General features: G+C 41.9%; 1 non-coding gene across 1 annotated transcript; it reads left to right on the top strand.

The window, feature by feature from the left end:
* Positions 1 to 262: 262 nt before the first annotated feature.
* LOC130029178 (U6 spliceosomal RNA) lies at positions 263 to 366 on the top strand. Its single transcript, XR_008793287.1, has one exon. It is a non-coding gene; the product is annotated as a U6 spliceosomal RNA (small nuclear RNA).
* The last annotated feature ends 16,490 nt before the right edge of the window (positions 367 to 16,856 follow it).

Here is a 16,856-nt window from a genome sequence, read left to right as displayed (position 1 = left end):
GGTTTGGATGCCAACAGTTTGATACAATAATCTTTATTTCCAGATTCTCAGTCCCTCAGAATTTTCTTCATAACGGCTTGTTTTTCCAAGGCAGGGATCCACATTTTATATTTATTTTTAAAATGTTCATTATTATTTTTGGACAGGTTGAGAAAGAGCTTTATTGGCAACAAGCTGGCAAGTTGGAAGATAGCAGACTCATGTCCTCAAAACAACCATCTTGTTTGAACAGCCAAAAGGTTTTTCTTTTTTTGAAAAAGTCGTGCTCGCTTTGGCAGCACAGACACTAAAATTGGAATAATACAGAAATGATTAGCATGGTCCCTGTGAAGGATGACACAAACCCGTGCAGCGCTCCTATTTGAAAAAATAATAAAATGAGATATAAATAAATTAGAAAGAGAAGAGATCTCTCTCATACGAGATAAAAAGAAACATAGTAAGGAAACAACAAACAGTCAAAGTAACCGGAACTGAAGATTTTGTCTATAGAACTAAGCGAACATTGGATGGTTCTCAAACATTGGTTATGTCCTTCTAATGGAGAGGTCCTAAAGACACTGGCAGAGGGAAACAGAATTTCCATTGATGGGTCTTGTGTTAGAAAGTCATAAGCATGGAAATTATTATGAACAGTACTATAATTCCCAGTACCACAATAGAAAAGGGTTTTAAAAATAAAACAAAAGAAAACAAGGGGCTTATGAGAATGAACAAGAAGGAAAGTGTGAGCTCACTCTTCTTCCTCATTTTTCTCACCCTCATAGTTTCATCTCCCTTCATCCTCAGTACCATCTCTTCTTTCTTCTCCACCTCCTGTACTTGCTCTCCTAATCAGTGTTCTCTGTTTATGGCATTACCTCCCTTAGCTGCTTTTACTATTCGACTGTTTATTCCCTCTGTAAACAGTCTATTTGGAAAGACCAGATTTTGTGCACCCTTTAAAGGGCTACATCCTTGTGCTTATGAGGGTTTGTAGGATGATCAATCAGGTTAGTTATGTCCTTCTAAGGATTTTGTATGATGACCAATCAAAGATCTTGATTATCTGGGTCCCCAACCATGTTTTCTCTGTAGAAGTTTGACAGTACCCAAGCAAAATCCTGCGATTAATGCAAGTTTTGGTTTAGTTTTTACTGTAGTTGCCAGAAAGTGGTTCTAAGGTTCTGCTTGTTCAACCATCTTGAAAAAACAAAAGAGATAACTATCTTTTTAAGAGAATGCATGAAAGAAATGTTCACCTTTTATTTGGATTCTAAATTTCATATGAATTTGATGCAAGAAAATGAACCAGTCTCTTCTGATGATATCAATCAAATAAGGTTCTGGTAGGAAAAAATAAACTACTAATGCAAGTTTAAACAAATAAGATTTGATATGTGGAGTTGGTGAGATAGCTATTGGAAATACCAAATGAAAGAGATAAAATAAAGTTAAACCAAAGATTAGCAACTTCACAACTTCTCTCTCAGTGACAAGAATAAGTTGCTTTATTGGAGTTAAAGGCTATGCTACAGATGGTATCATCATAAAGACTGAGTCAATGATAGAACCATAAATAGTGTAGTTACTACTGCTGAAACTATGGTCCTTGAAGTAGTATTTCTATTTCCAAAAAGAGAAAAGATTAAAATATTAATAGTGTTGCTCCACTTCCTTCTGATCTTCTCCCAATGTCTCTATAGGAATAACTTTAGAAACTAGCTGGAAAAGGAGCCTGAAATATTTAATACCTAGCTTCCCAATCATAGAATTAATTATTCTTACAAAAGTCTCAAGAATAATGAAGTATGAGGAAGGGAAAAATATATTAATATATTTAATTCTCTGGTTACTTATTATTCATATATGCCCTTCTAATGAAGTTATACATACCCATTGCATTCCTTAGCTGCTTTTACTGCTTTTAGCTGCTTTTACCACTTAAACATTTGACTGTTTACTCCCTATGTGTTTGTCTGTTTGGAAAGACCAGTCAGATTTTAAAATTTAATACCATCAAAAATTACAATGACCCTTGATTACTAATGCTTCTGCACTCAATAGTCAACTACTCTATGAATAATAAAATAATTATATTAATAAAATTATTCTCAAAAATGAAAATCACAAATTGAAGATATGGTTCAAGCTGTACAGCTTAATGATTTGCATATGCAAAACTCTGGGCCTGAATCCTGTCACTTTTTGGGCCCCTGAGCACTGTTGGTGGTTTCTCACCACTACCAGAAGTAGCCTCATTTAAGAAAAATGGAAAACTCAAAATCTTATTACTGACAATATTATTGCAAACTTACAATTAGTCAGTTTTAATTCAGATTCACAATTCTACTTGAATGCTGTTATCTACAGATTATATTATAACTTTTGTCACTATTCTTTTTTCCTTATAAGAAGAGATAGTATAGCAAGTTGGGTGATGTGTGCAGCTGACCAGGTTTCATCCACAGCACCCAGTATGGGACCCTGAGTAGTGCCAGTAGTAATGCCTTAATATAGTCTGAAGTAAGCCCTGATTAACACCAGATGTGGCTCAAAAAACAAAACTACTTATTTATGTTGTCTTTGCCCCCCAAAGGATCTTGGTTAGTGTGAAACTTTACCTGCTAAGGGTGAGAAAATATTTATTCATCAGTCTTTTTTTGGAGCTATCTTATGAGTAACATGGATTTACACTGGTTTTTACTAATAAATATTAAGGTTCTAAGAGACATGAAGGGAAACTTCCAAGCTTCTCCACACAGTTCTTCCAAATTTCACTATAGAATAGCAAACCAAAGTACTTTTGGTAATCTAGATCTATCCCTCCTAAAATTATAGGTACCCATTGTTAATAGGAGTGAGAAACATAGAAGACATTCTGATTTTGTTCTTTCAGTGAAATGGGGAGCTCCCAATGATCAGGTGGCAGACTTAATATCCTCTTTAATTAAAGAATTTCGTCTTCTGATTAAAACAGTATTCATTATAAAAATATGTGTAATAATAAAATAAATGAGTTTGGTGGCTCTTGTGGTGGTGATGGTCTCTCTCTTGCCCACCACATGCATTCAGTGGTCATGAGCTGCTTCCCCACCCCGGTCTGCAACCTCTCTCAACAGATGTATAAAGGAGGGAACAGGGCTGCCAGGCTGGTTCGTGATCAGTTGCCATTTATTCCATTTTCCCCACATGCCTGTTCCAGTCTCACTAAGCGCTCCATCCCAGTCTCACACTGCCCCTCTTTCTCATCTCCTCCATGGTAGTCTCTCCACACTCTGTCTTGCAACCTGAGTCTCTTGCCCAACCTCCAAGCATTCCAGGTAGTAACTCCACCCAGGTCAGTTAGCACAATCAACATATGAAAGCCCTTCCTTTCAATAAGACAAAGATCTCCCACAGCTAGGAGATCTGCTCAAGGGCAAAATACCTTGTTGAGGTGTGTTTCTCCTTTCTTTAGTCCAACAACCATCTTAGATTTACTTACTTCTAAATAATTTTTCTAGTCATTTTGTGTGGACACAGCAAGAGCTATATTAAGCTCGTAGGGTTGCTCTCATGGAGACATTCTCTACAGATCTCAGACTACAGTGCTCAGGTCAGATTAGTCTTTCCTAACCCTAGCAGGTTCCAAATCCAGTTGTTACTCTTTGAATCATGACAAAATTTGTCCATGACCATGCTCTTAACTTATAGTTAAGTATTATGGCACTTGGCCTGGCCTATTTTGATGCCAGGGTAGTTCAAAGCTTGCCCTGGGTCCATCCAGTTCCTTGTCGGGAACCTGATTTTGGCATGCTAGGAACTAACGGCAACAGAGGCATGAGTCAAGAAAAGTGGTGCTCAGGAGTGACGATTGTTTGGAGTCACTTAACTCCAAGTTATAAAAGCATAGCATTAACTTTCTTCCTGTGTCTATACAAAAAGGACATTGCTCTGAAGAAAACTATGCAAATGGACATGAGAGAAGGATAAAAGCAATATTGTACTTACAAATACAAAATCAGAGATCTCTGAGGAATTTTGCTTTACAAGTCACAGGTACTGCTTAGGGGTAAATGGTGATTAACTCGTTGGGAAAGCAGAGCACAGAGAAGTTAAAGGCAAAAACAGAGGAATGACAGTGCCTTGGGAGCACTGTGAATGGTGTAACTTAATAAACCTAAGCTCCCTGAGACAGAGAGAAAGGACAAACCGACGTTATTCTACGTTTTTCTAATATGTTGAGAAACATATTTCTCAACAACAAATCCTAAAGTTAACTGCATGGAAAAAATATTAATGAGCAGTGCATTTTTCTTTTTAAGTAGTGGATTAAGGATAAAGCAACATAGTGTATGATGTCAAATAGAGTTTATACTCATAGGAAAATATTCCAAATTTTAAATTATTATCTCTCAGGAGGACATTCAATGTTTTTGTGGGGGCAGGAAATCTCCTTCTGAGTCAAGAAGAATATGGTAAGATCAATAAATTGTTTGATCCCACCGTGCCCTTCTTTGGCTTTGTAATAAGTTCTTTAGTAAGAAGCAATATTGTATGGAGTATTTTGAAGATGAATAAAGTTCTCCAAGAGCATTCCTGATATTGGTGCTGAAAGAAATATAGGAATCAGGACACGAAGATCCAATATAAAAGATAAATTTTAGTTCCACTGAGCTCATTTACTTTTTCAAAAGCTTGGTTATTTTTTCAAAATAAACATTTACTGTTTCTGGAAAATGTCATCCTCATGGCTGCCTAGCTTCCTCAAAAAATGGTACCATATAAAGATCTAACATTGACCTCTGCTATTAGCTCCTGTGCACTCAGAAAAGATGGAAGTCAATTAGCTTTGGTATTAAAAGGTGAACATTGTTACATGCACATGGAACCTTTTGCTATTTTGCATAAAAATACTCTGATGAAACACTTGAAATCTAGCAAATTGCCGCCCAGATAATGGTCACAGATCAGGGCATTGTGTACACATTTTCTCTAGGAGTTAAAATTACCATTTGATGTCTGCCATTCATGAATTCCTTTATGTCCAAGTGGAAATTGGGTAGGTATTTTGAAGTTGACCTTTTGGAATATCATTTCCAGACAACAAAAGACAGTTCCAACAAAACTAATTTTCTTAAATTTTCATAAATAATTTAAAATAAAATAATATAATCAAGTGTCAATCACTCTGCTTCAGCAATTATCAAATCACTATTATTTTCTCATCGGTATTCCTGAGTCAGAGAATTTTAGAAGACTCTGTATTCCTTTACTAATATATTATTTAATGTCTGCATAAAGATGTCCTCTTGGTATGTTTAGGAAACATGTTGCATCATTTCTAAACTGTAAATGATAAAAACCATTCTGTTATTTCTACCTTCCTATACCTTTGAATGCTTTTATATTGCCAGAACAGAATGAACTCTAAACGTCATTGGCGATGACTTATATTTGAACCTAATATTTCATAACTGAGTTATCTGCCTACTTAAGATAGATAGCAAATACATAGTTTCTAAATTATCCTTTGTACCAAGTACATTGATTTCACTCACATAGTCCCCAAGTTTAAGGAAATATCAGTAAAAGTAACTTACAATGATTATTTTTTGTTATAAATAATTGAAAGTTATAATAATAAATATCACTTAATCACTTAACTTCCCGTTAGTCATCGATTTGCTCGAGCGGGCGCCAGTAACTTCTCCATTTGTCCCTGTCGCGTGCTAGTGTAGCCCAATGGCATCTGTACGCTCCGGGAACATGAAGAGCCTCAAACCGATCGTTCATGATCTTGACGAAGAAGTCTGACCATCTGGTATGTGGGCGGACACGCGGTCTTTTGACATCCCGTGGAATCCAGTCGGTAACAGCTCTAGTACAGTGGTCGTCTTTATGTCTTTAAATCTCATTACGTGACCAGTCCATCTGATTTTCGACACCTTGGCAAATGAGACTGCGTCCCTGATTCTTGATCGTTGACGGATGTCAGAACTCCGGATTCTTTCTCTCATTTGAGTGAAACGCGATATTCCAAGCATAGCTCTTTCTATTCTTTGGGAGACCTGAATAGCGTTCTCATCTTGTTTGCGAAGGGCCCAGGTCTCTGAGGCATATGTTAATGCAGGAAGAACAGTGGAATCAAAGAGATGTGCCTGGAGCCGGAGCTTCTTCATCCTCTTTGCTATTGTTTCGACGTTTTTGAAGGCGTTCCAAGCCGCTCTCTTCCTCCTGCACAGCTCGGGTGCCAGGTCATTTGTCATGTTGACTTCTCGACCTAGGTACACATAGCTGTTGCATTCGGAGATGGTCGTTTCCGTTGAGAGTGAATGGGGCGTCAGGAACGAGGCTGTTTCTCATAAACATTGTCTTCGTAAGATTCAGCTGTAGTCCTACCTTTCCACACTCACAGTCAAAGTCGGCTAGCATTTGTGCCGCTTGGCTGATGTTTGGTGTTATTAAAACAATGTCATCAGCAAAGCGGAGGTGGTGTAGTTGCCGACCATCTATCTTCACTCCCATTCCTTCCCATTCCAGTCGTCGCATGATGTTCTCGAGGGTGACACTGAAGAGTTTCGGTGAAATGGTATCACCCTGCCGCACCCCTCTCTTGACATCAACGATCACTTCTTTGTAGAATGGTGAGATCCTGGTAGTAAATCCGCATGGAGGATCCTGATGTATTGGGCTTGAATGCCCTGTTTGGATAGGACTTCAATGACCGCTTCCATCTCAACAGAATCAAAGGCCTTCTTTAAATCAATGAACGTTAAACAGAGCGGCATCTTGAACTCCTGAGAAACCTCAATGAGCTTGGTTATTGTGTGGATATGGTCGATGGTGCTGAATCCTTTGCGGAACCCGGCTTGCTCGCATGGTTGTTCTTCATCTAGTGTTCTGCCAATCCTATTTAGGATGACTCGAGTGAACAACTTGTAGATGACAGACAATAGGCAGATTGGGCGATAGTTGCCAATGTCATGGATGTCTCCCTTCTTGAACAGTAGTATGGTCCTGCTGGTTTTCCATTGGGACGGGACCTTGCATTCAGACAGGTAGCGAGTGAAGAGCCGAGCCAGTGTATTGATGAGTAGTGACGGCAGGTTCTTCAGGTGTTCAGGTCTGACCTTGTCTGGGCCGGGTGCTGTTTGTTTCTTTACCGACGAAATGGCATGTCGGATTTCGGAAGTGAGAACGTTGGGAACGACATATCCATCCTGTGGAATTTGGTATGTCGGCAAGTGGACATGGCTATCGAAGAGATTTGAGTAGAAGTCATGGATAATCTTCTCCATTGCCATTCTGGAGGATGTGATGGATCCATCAGGACGTCGGAGGGCAGTCATCTTGGTCTTGTAGTAGGCGAAGGACAGGCGGGTGTAATGAATACTTTTCCCAGCTTCTGCCGCATCTGCCAGTACTTCTGCTCTTCTCTCTTTGAGGTCTTCCTTGATTGCATCTCTGCACTGCTTTGCGAGCTTGGACATTAGCTTGCGGTTGCCTGAGGCATGCGCCAAACCACGCTGGTGAATTAGCTCAAGAGTTTTTGAAGATAGGCGATTTTTTGTGGCTATCTCTCTCTTGGCGTTCCTCGCACATTCATGGAGGTGCTGAACCAGTCGATGGTATTCCTCGTCAATGTTGTCAACAATGGCATCTTCCCATGTTGCTGCAATAGTACCAAAGAGTTCCCAATTGGTGGTCATTCTGGGAATTCTCTGTGAGAACTCCCAGAATAATATATATATAATAAATATATAAAATATATAAATAAAATATAAAAATATCACTGTATCACTGTCATCCTGTTGTTCATCTATTGAGCAGGCACCGGTAACGTCTCCTTCGTCCTAGCCCTGAGATATTAAAAAGTGCCACATTAGAGGCTCTTTCAGGGTCAGGAGAATGAGACCCATCATTGTTACTGGTTTTTGGCATATTGAATACTCCACGGGAAGTTTGCCAGACTCTGCCGTGTGGACAGGATACTTTTGGTAGCCTTCCAGGGTCTCCAGAGTAAGAACCAGATGATAAGATGTCGCGTGGCTGCAAATGCAGCTGTGTGCTTCTGGGAGCAGGGCTTTATAGTCTCTGGGTTTTGGCCGTTGATGGGATTACACAGCACCAGGGGCAGTTGGTGGGTGTAAAACCTACATACTGAAAGATGGGGGACCTGGGTGGAGGAGGCTCCAGTCCCAATCCAAGCAGCCTTAGAGATCTACGCCCTGGGTCCCACACACCTGGGTTCCTCTGCCAGTTTCTTCATGCGTGAGGCTCGTCTGAACTTGTGGAGAGTGGTCTTGAGCATGGCTGTGGCTGGAACCGGAGGTCTTCAGCTGCCGAGGCTCTGCTTAGGGTGGGGAGGGAAACTCAACCCATCCTCCTCCGAGGGGCCCCAGTGAGGACAGCCAGGCGTGGAGACAGGAGACTGTAAAGTCTTAGCAAGTGGAAGTTTGTGTGTTTGAGGGCTCACTGGATGGCACTGTCTCACCACCCGCGTTTGGTGCTCTTGAGCCACTGGGTGTGGCCTGGATCGGGATGGCTGTTGGCCAAGGACAGACGAAGGAAGAAACGAGGGCCAGGCTGGTCGGTATGAATTGCAGTTTTTTTCAATCCTCTTCATTCCTGTCTCTCCCCTGCCTCCTTCTCTCCTGGGCCCCAATCTGGAACCCCTTCTGCTTCTGGCTCTGACTCCAGATATCTGGAGCCCAAGCTCTCTCACTTCTGTCTCTCCTCTGTCTCCTTCTCTCCTGGGCCCCAATCTGGAACATTTCTCCTTCTGGGTCTGACTCTGGATCTCTGGAGCCCGAGCCCTCTCTCTTCTGACTCTGCCCTCCGAGTTTACAGTCTTAGTTTATATAGCAATCACATTAGGCAGTGACACAAAGATGGGTTGAATATTGACAAATCAACAATGAGAGGTAAGACCACTCCTCCAGGTCTCATCTAAAGAGATTACTCCAGATTACTAGGAAATCCACTCAAGGGTGGAATCCTAACAAGGGTGTGTTCTTTCCTTAGCTAGTAATCTACTTAAATAGTTGTAGTAAATCTACTTCTAAAATTTCTAGCAATGTCATTCTGTGTGAGCAAAGTAAGCGATATAAACATCTCATTATACATTCTGCAGTCCTCAGGCAGGGTTAGTCTTCCTAGCACCAGCGGGGTCCTAGTATCATCATTACTTACTTTAGATCATGACAGCTTTTGTCCAGGATCATGCCCTCAACATATATTTGTGTATCGTGGTGCTTTGGCCTTGCACATTTTGATGCCAGGGTAGTTCACAGCTTGCCCTGGGTCCATTCATTCCCTGGTCGGGACCCTGCTTTTGGGGTGTTAGGAACTAAAGGCAACTGAGTCAAGAAAGCAGATTCCCAGGAGTACATATTATTCAGAGTCTATCAACTCACAAGTTACAAAGCATAATATTAACTGTCTTTCTGTGCCCATACAGAAGGGACATTGCTTACAATAAAAGTTCAGTGACCTGGGATGTGTGTGACCCAATAAACCTAAGCTACCTGAGGAAGGACAAAACAGTGTTATACTACATCTCCCCCCCTTTTCTTTTTATGATCATGATCACGATCATCCTGTAGCCCTGAGATTATAAAAAGTGCCACATTCAAGGCTCTTTCAGGATTAGGAGAATGAGACCCATCATTGTTACTGGTATTTGGCATATTGGGTACGCCACGGGGAATTTTCCAGACTCTGTCATGTGGGCAGGCTAGCCTGCCAGGTTGTCAAAGCAAGAATGAGATAATAAGATGTTGTGCAGCTGCATATGTGGCCGCGTGCTTCCGGGAGCTGGGTTTTTATAGTCTCTATGTCTTGGCCGTTGATGGGATTATATGGCACAGGGGGACAGTTGGTGGGTGTGACCCCCACCTACTGGAAGATGTAGGTTTTGGGTGGAGGATGCTCAGCCCCGATCCGAGCAGGCTTGGAGATCTCAGCCTCGGGACCCGCATGCCTTTGTTCCTCTGCCGGTACCTTCATGAGTGTGGAGAGTGGTCTCAGCATGGATGTGGCTGGTTCTGGAGGTCTTCGTGGCTCTTCCGGGGGTCTGCTAGGGGCGGAGAGGGAAACTCAACCCGCCCGCCTCCAAGGGGCCCCAGCAAGGACAGCCAGGCATGGGGGCAGGAGACTCTTTTTACAAAAACACAAAATTTGAAATAGGAACAACTCCAAATACATAACAGTCTCATTCGTTGTACTAAGATTTAAGTCCAATTCTGGATCCAGATCAGTGCTTGTAGTAAAGCGTCCACTAAAAATATAATAAAATGTGGGGGTATGGTGCTGCCAGCAGGTCAATCTGTACTATGAGGTGAGTGCATCAGCAGCCTGATGGCAATGTCAGACTTTCAGATACCCCAAAATTGCTGCGGTGCCTTTGGTCACACCCCAAAAACTTGGGGCAAAGTTTACCAAGAAAGTAAAAGTAAATGGCCAAAAGTTAGGTATGTGGGAGACACACCCACAAACCACCTCCGGCTCAGCTATATAATTGGAGGCGTGGTCTCTCTGGTTCCTGATCAAACTGCTTAATGGCCACGATCCCAGAGTCTCAGAAACGAATCTCAGAACTCAAATGCTTCTGGCAGAAATGCATCCTGTTCCTGCAGTAGGTTACTGGCACTGGACCACTCCAGGTGGGAATAGGTTTCATGCCTTGGCCTGCTCCCCCTGGCGGCCTGGTGACCACCAACCTCCAGAGGCCACTTGACAGTCAGGTTTGGACCTGCAGTGACGAGACACACGGGGCCTCACCACATGGGGGTGGAGCTGACTCTTTCTCCCCATCCCAACGAGATCCTGAGTCACCGACTACAAAAGGCCTCTCTGGCTCCTAATCAAGCTGATTAATAGCCATGATACCGGAGACTCAGAAACAAATCTTGAAACCCAGTGGCTTTTGGCAGAAATTCATCTGGACTGCATACAAGGTGGCCACTGCCTCAGAGGTTACTGGAAAGCCAGGTATGAGCCAGTGGTGACGGGGCAACTGCAGTCTCATGGGAAGGAGGATGGTACCGGCTCGTCCTTCACGCTCTACCGAGGTCACGAGTTGCCCCCCACAAATGACTCTCTGGCACAGCCATGGCTCCAGAGGCAAAAGGACTTAATCCAGAGCCCAGAAGCCTGTGGCAGAAAAGTAAATGGACCATGCGTTAAACTATGGTGCCATGCTTCCCCAGGAGGGAAAGGGTGTTGCTCCTTTCCGCCTTTCCCCCCCTGGCAGCAAGGTGGCCACCACCTCGGAGCTTATAGGAAAGCCAGGTACAAGCTGGCAGTGATGGGGCAACTGCAGTCTCATGGGAAGGGGGACGGTACCGGCACGTCCTTCATGCCCTACTGAGGTCACGAGTTACTCCCCACAAGCGGCTCTCTGGCAGGGCCATAACACTAGACACACAGAAACCAATCTCGTAATTATCTAGCTATTTGCAGAAATCCAAAATCGTGGCCACATGACATTATATGATTCTCATAACCAGCTATAGAAAACAAAATATTTCACAATGCCTTTTCAGCAATTCTGATTGTTTGGGGGAAAATTCTAAACAATAATGGTGCATCTTTTGTCGAAATAATGAATGTAATCAATGTAGAGAAGAGTTAAGTAGAAATCATCTGCCTCACAGGCATTTTGAGGGGTGGGAGGAGGTGTATACTGGGGTTCTTGGTGGTGAAAAATGAGTACTGGTGAAGGGAAAGGTGTTTGATCATTGTATGACTGAGACTTAAACCTGAAAGCTTACTGAATCTTCCCCACAGTGATTCAATAAATAAATATAAAAAGAAAAAAAAATAAATCAAGGTGGAGTTCATGCCCAATTCAATCAGCTAATCAGTGGCTGAATAAATAGCAGTACTCCTACAAAAAATATAATAAAATGTCATATCTCCTGGTGTTAGATATGCATAGTTATGTCCTAGTATCTACCCAAACCTGTTTCACATCGTAAACCTGAAAGTGATAAGATATGATGGAGTTTAATTTTTTATGAACAAATACCTACTTTTAAGTCAGGTGCCTTACAGAAGATTTTTACAGGGTTTTTCAAACAAAAAATAACAAAGATCCTTAGATTTGGGACAGTATTTCTGTTAGAAATGAAAGTTCAAGAATATTTGTGAGTTCAAGTTCTTGAGACACTTAGCCAGATCTACTCAGTATTCCTTATTTTAAACCCTGGAGGAATCTATTTTCTAATAAGTTTCACAAACATAACATGCTCTAAATTTTGTATAAGATATTTAGTGCAAGGAATTCCGCACCAGACTTTGGGGCGGGTGAGAGCTCTCCCCATCCCAATGGACCCAGTCCCGGCAGCCAACCTCCACTGCCCAACCACCACCACACCCCAGGCCGCTTTCCGGACACTCAGGCCGTGTGACATTATAAGACACTTCCTACCCATTTATGCCTCCTGGAGAGCCCGACAAGCTTCGAAGAGTATCGTGTTCGCACAGGCAGAGCCTGGCAAGCTCCTTGTGGCATATTCGATATGCTAAAATACAGTAACAACAATAGGTCTCATTCCCCTGACCCTAAAAGTGCCTCCAATCGCTGGAAAAGACGATTGAGAAGAGGCTGCTAAAATCTCAGGGCTAGGAAGAATAGAGACATTACTGGCTTCCACTCGAGTAATTCGATGACCAGTGGGATAATAGTGATAGTGATAGTGATTTAGTGAAACAAAAATTCATTTTGTATTGTATTTATGGTATTTTCACTTTTAGATTTTTAATGAGATTTTGGATCTTCCTGTAGCTACAATAAAAGAGCTTTTTTAGGACACAATAAAATATATTTTTATTTCTCACCTGTTTCTCACTTGTCTAGAATAAAGATAACTCGGGTTTATCAGGCTCCTTCTAGAAACAATTGAGCACAGTCTCAAAAATAAAAACAAATAAAACATGATAAATCCTTGACCCACAGAATTTTCAGTCAAAAGCAAAAAACCACTTGTTTTGACTTCAGTTGACCCATCAACAACAAAATTTGGTAAATGTGAAACCACTGAAAGTCAGAAATTAGAAGTAACCTATTTTTCTGGTAGCAAAATCATCATTATATTCAAGCTCTATGAATTACCTAAGGCGGAGTGACATATTTGAAGTCTGTTTTCTGAAATGTGACAAGATGGAAAGCATTTGATTGATGGTAAACAATGGACTTTTAAGTCAGTCATCTATTTTAGGACTATTAATACATATTTATTAGAATGTCTGAGAAAACTGAAACGGGGGTTATGAAGATGAGGCACACATAATTTCTGAAAGTGACTGCCTTTTCTAGTTCTTGGAGAACAAAGGGAGCAGCACAATAGGGGCACAAAATAATGTTCACCAATTCCCTGCCACAGTGATCAGGATCCTGCAATTTATGTTACAACCATGGATGGAATAGAGATTATTGAAACTGTAGCTAGGTTGTTGGTGGATGGAAGATTGGAATTGCTCAAAATTACTTGAGTAAGGAGAATAAGAAAAATAGCTTCAGTGTTCCTACAATTATCTTATACCTTGTTAATATATTCTGCTGGAAGAATCAAAAATAGAGAAAAGTCAGCAAGGAAGAAAGCCTAAGGAATATATTTTGTAACATTTGGAACAGATGTGAGATGAGAAAGATTGTACAAATATAAGGTGTAGTCAATATTGGTAAACAACTATTTCTCTCTTTAAGTTATCTTCTTCTGAGTAAGAAAGAATTTTTGTCCCTCTAAGTGATAATAAAACTTTAACGTATTTGCTAAGCACTTATATTAAAACTATAATCATATATTTGTATTCCATAGAAACTGGCAAATTGAAAACTATTACTATCCCAGAAATGGAGACAAATAGAAAGCATTTGACAAATAAGTGTGTCGTGTAAGTTTGTTGTTAATGCGACCTATAAAGGGGTCACACCCACCAACTGGCCCACTGACGCCATGTAATCCCATCAATGGCCAAAACCAAGAGACTATAAAACCCAGTTCCCGGAAGAGAACAGCATAGAGTCTCCTGCCCCCACGCCGGCTGTCCTCGCCAGGGCCCCTTGGAGGGGAGCGGGTTGAGTTTTCCTCCCCGCCCCGACCAGGGCTTCAGCAGCCGATGACCTCCAGAACCAGCCACCACCATGCTGAGACCACTCTCCACACACATGAAGGTACTGGCGGAGAAACAAAGGCATGCAGGTCCTGGGGCTGAGATCTCCAAGCCTGCTTGGATTGGGGCTGAGCATCCTCCATCCAGATCCTCCATATTCCAGTAGGCAGCGGTCACACCCACCAGCTGGCCCCCTGGCGCCGTGTAATCCCATCAATGGCCAAGACCCAGAGATTATAAAACCCAGCTCCCAGAACATCTTGTTATCTCATTCTTACTTTGGACAAAATGGCAGGCTACCGAATGTAACCTGCCCACACGGCAGAGTCTGGCAAACTCCCCATGGTGTACCCAATATGCCAAATACTAGTAACAGTGATGGCTCTCATTCTCCTAACCCTGGAAGAGCTTTTAATATGGCACTTTTTAAAAAATCTCAGGGCTAGGACGAAGGAGACGCTACTGGAGCCTGCTCGAGGCAATTGACGAACAACAGGATGGTCGTGATCGTGATCATGATAAAGTAAAGAGATATTTTCTAAAGGAGTAGAGACATAGGTATTGGGAAATCCTTCCTTTGAGGGACATTGGGAAATTCCTTTCAGAGAAGAGGATGGATTACACATATCTTGAAAAGGGATGGAAACACGATCGTTAATGTTCACATGTCAGTGTGGAGGAGGATTGAGGTAGAGGTTAACACTTAACTCAATGATCTTTAAGTCAAAGATGGAACTTTGCAATGCTGGTGGGTTATGATAATCAATAGAAGGCTTAACCTTGAAGATTTGACTTCAGTAAAACTGCAGGAGCCAATCATCTGAGATACAGTAATGGGGCAAGAAAGAGTTTCAGTCAGCAAAAACTCACAAGTAAAGTCTTCAGAGGGAGCATTGCCACAGTCAGGTGACATGGTTTTTAAAGGAAAAAACGGTTATGATCATTTTCAGGAAGGATGGATTGCAGGCTGGTGGGTTCAAGGGATCAATAAATTCCCTTGTGGGCACGTTCCCTGAGGTACACTTCATTTTATCTAAAAATGTAAGCAAAGGTTTCTATTTAAGATTCCAGCTAGTAGCTTGCCTTAATGACAAGATGGTATGGCCCCTAAACCAAATAATTAAAGAGAATCCAAACTCAGTATCCTTTGGATCACGTGGTTGAGGAGAAATATTGATTGTGTAACAAGGGCTTCTATACTGAGTACCACATGGACCCTCTGAACACTTCTGGACGTAGACCGGTGATTCAATGGCACCAATAAATTGAGCACCCTGGCCCAAACACTGTGGGCCAAAAAAAAAAAAAAAGATTTTTGTTCCCCTCCAAAAAGAAAGGATTCATTCTCAGAATATCAATTATTTAAGATACAGGTGATATTTTAAAAAGAGAATTGGAAATTTTTTTACTCATAGTTTTATTCATCTAGGTTTCTGCAAATTCTATTCAGAATGACTTGAGTGAACAGCTTGTAGGTAATGGACAACAGGCAGATCAGGCAATAATTGCCAATGTTGTGGATGCCTCCCTTCTTGTACAGTAGAATGGTCCTGTTGGTTTTCCACTGGGACGAAAACTTGCATTCAGAGAGGTAGCATGTGAAGAACTGAGTCAGTGTATTGATGAGTACTGATGGCAGGTTTTTCAGGTGTTCAGGTCTGACCTTGTCTGGGCTGGCTGCTGTTCGCCTTTTTACCAATGAAATGGCGTGTTGGATTTCTGAAGGGAGAATGTTGGGAATGACATATCCATCCTGCGGAGTTTGGTATGTGGGCAGGTGGACGTGGCTATCAAAGAGATATGAGTAGAAGTTATGAATAATCTTTTCCATTACCCTTCTGAAAGATGTGACAGATCCATCAGGACATCAGAGGGCAGTTATCTCGGTCTTGTAGTTGGAGAAGGATAGGCGAGCATTGCAAATATTTCCCCCAGCTTCTGCTACATTGGCCAGCACTGCTGCTCTTCTCTCTTTGAGGTCTTCCTTTATTGCTTCTCTGCACTGCTTTGCGAGCTCAGACGTTAGTTTGTGGTTGCTTGAGTCTCGCTCCATTCCATGCTGGCAAATGAGCTCAAGAGATTTCAGACAGGCATAGGTTTGTGGCTTTCTCTCTCTTGGTGTTCCTTGCACAATCATGAAGGTGCTGAATCAGTCGATCATATTCCTTGTCCATGTCGTCAACAATGGCATCTTCCCATGTTGTTGCAATAGTGGCAAAGAGTTCCCAATTGGTGGTAATTCTGGGAGTTCTCTTCTTAAACTTTGCGGCTCTTCCTCCCCACTCTGTGAAGTATAATTTTGCACAAAGGAGACAGTGGTTTGAGCCTGTTTGGGATTTTGGGACAACAGCGACATCGGCCAGTCAAAACCGTCGATTGAATATGATGTGGTCAGTTTCATTGTGGAACCGTCCATCAGGAGACTACCATGTCCAACATTTAGATTCAGCCTTCTAGAATTGTGAGTTACAATGAATGGTCTTGGTCGACATGATGAACTCAGACAGTCTCTCACCGTTTGTTCCATTCTAGGCCATGGGTCCCGATGTGGAGTTCTTCAGCCAAATCTTCTCGGATGGACAGAACACTAGATAGATGAAGGACAACCATGCGAGCAAGCTAGGTTCTGAAAAGGATTCAGCACGATCGACCATATCCACACTGTATTAAAAATCATTGAGGTTTCTCAGGAGTTCACCATGCCGCTCTGTCTGATGTTCATCAATTTAAAGAAGGCCTTTGATTCTGTTGAAACTGAAGCGATCATCAAAGCC

The sequence above is a fragment of the Sorex fumeus genome, unplaced genomic scaffold, assembly GCF_029834395.1.
Source record: "Sorex fumeus unplaced genomic scaffold, SorFum_2.1 ptg000003l, whole genome shotgun sequence".
In the NCBI taxonomy this organism is placed as follows: Eukaryota; Metazoa; Chordata; class Mammalia; order Eulipotyphla; family Soricidae; genus Sorex; species Sorex fumeus.
This window is presented reverse-complemented; position numbering and strand designations above follow the sequence as displayed.